Source organism: Polistes canadensis, unplaced genomic scaffold (genome assembly GCF_001313835.1).
Source record: "Polistes canadensis isolate GaletaPanama2010 unplaced genomic scaffold, ASM131383v1 scaffold_317, whole genome shotgun sequence".
NCBI lineage: Eukaryota > Metazoa > Arthropoda > Insecta > Hymenoptera > Vespidae > Polistes > Polistes canadensis.
In genome coordinates this window covers 163,732-165,462 of record NW_014569864.1, presented here as the reverse complement: position 1 = coordinate 165,462, position 1,731 = coordinate 163,732, and the positions used below count along the sequence as shown (strand labels likewise).

The 1,731-nt window shown below is 27.2% G+C and overlaps 1 long non-coding RNA gene across 2 annotated transcripts; it reads right to left on the bottom strand.

Annotated features, from left to right (window-relative positions):
* Positions 1-7: 7 nt before the first annotated feature.
* LOC106791545 lies at positions 8-1,725 on the bottom strand. Of its 2 annotated transcripts, none has more exons than XR_001382191.1 (6): positions 1,477-1,725; positions 996-1,400; positions 743-916; positions 556-667; positions 235-450; positions 8-158 (listed from the first exon to the last, which is right to left on the bottom strand). It is a non-coding gene; the product is annotated as an uncharacterized LOC106791545 (long non-coding RNA). The 2 variants fall into 2 exon arrangements; XR_001382192.1 differs by having other exon boundaries at positions 235-506; positions 586-667.
* Positions 1,726-1,731: the final 6 nt, after the last annotated feature.

Genomic DNA, 1,731 nt, shown 5'->3' with positions numbered 1-1,731 from the left:
CAAAAAGAATAAGTTCTTTAAAGTTTTGAATAAATATTTTATACCATTGTATTACAATATTTTGGTTTCTTCCTAATACAAGATAATAATGTTTGMCTTTTAACAGATCCTTTTCACTGCTGCTGCATTCTATTTGTATAATAATTCACATGGCATCTCTAYGAARAAGAAAGAARTTAATACAAGTCTTTGATATTTTCTAGTATGTCGATTAACAATAATGTCTTTCATTACCTGATACAACGTTTGGCAATACATTTTTTACAAGAAAAGTATTCTTATTATAATGTATATTTCCTATATGTCTTTTAAATTAGTAATAACTAGGATGCATTTCTTCTTCAATTCTTTTCATAGAATATTATAAAACATGGTWTCTTTCCAGGGTGAGAACGGGAAACTTTCCTTAGCGTCTTCCAAAATTTTTCATGATGACAGTGTTGTTGGATTCTGAATATCGTAGTAAATAATCATACGCTCTCTCTTTAATTAAATTAAATGAACACCTATGCAAAAAGAATAAGTTCTTTAATGCTTTGAGTAAATATTTTTTACCATTGTATTACAATATTGGTTTCTTCCTACTACAAGATAATAATGTTTGCCTTTTAACAGATTCTTTTCACTGCTGCTGCATTCTTTTTGCATAATGATTTACATGGCATCTCTATGAAAAAGAAAGAAGTTGATACAAGTCTTCGATATTTTCTAGTAAGTCAATTAACAATGATGTCTTCGTTACCTGGTACAAGGCTTTGTAATACACATTTTGTACAAGAAAAGTATTCTTATTACAATGTATTTTTTAATTCCTTTTTCAATTCTTTTAATAGAATACTACTGCATGGTATTGTCGAATTCTTCCTATCGTTATTGAAAATAATGTGCTCCCTTTTCCAGTAAATTGATTGAACATCTATCCAAAAAAATAAGTTTCTGAATGCTTTGAATAAATATTTTTTATAAGAGTATTATAATATTTGTTTTTAACTTACATCAGATTGTTGTCTTTACTTTTAAACGGTTTCTAGTTTTGATGATATCTTGTCATTGCATCTGCACTTTATTTGCACAACATTTTACTTGGAATCCTTACGAAGGAGATACTAGTTGACACAAATTTTTATAGCGTTAGCCTTAAAAAAATGATATATATATCCGTTTGTCTCATGGTGTAATGGTGACTTCTTCTTTGGTGTGTAATGGTCTTGGGTTGAAATTTAAAATGTAGAGCTTATGTAAAACTATTCAAAAATATGTAATGGTGACTTCTTCTTTGGTGTGTAATGGTCTTGGGTTGAAATTTAAAATGTAGAGCTTATGTAAAACTATTCAAAAAGTCTATATATGTAATTTAACAAATTTCAAAATCAAAGCTGAGTCCCACACACATGATATGACTAAAATAATAATATAATTTATATATTTCACAGGATGAACTATTATAACTGAACAGAATATTGGTAATTTACTTACTATTGTTTGTTAATAGTAACTGGATAAAAAGAATGTTTGGAATTCATGGGTATTTTAAATTTAATGTAGAATATTGTCATTGTTATAGGTTAAGACATAACAGAATCGCACAGCAAGCCATCAAATTTAACTATTTTCATTCCGAATTGGTGATCACTATAGAGAGAAAATAAAACACAAATTAAATTTAATGAAAAATATTATTCACTTGATTATTGCATCACTTAAAATTTGTAAACTAAATACATTACACTG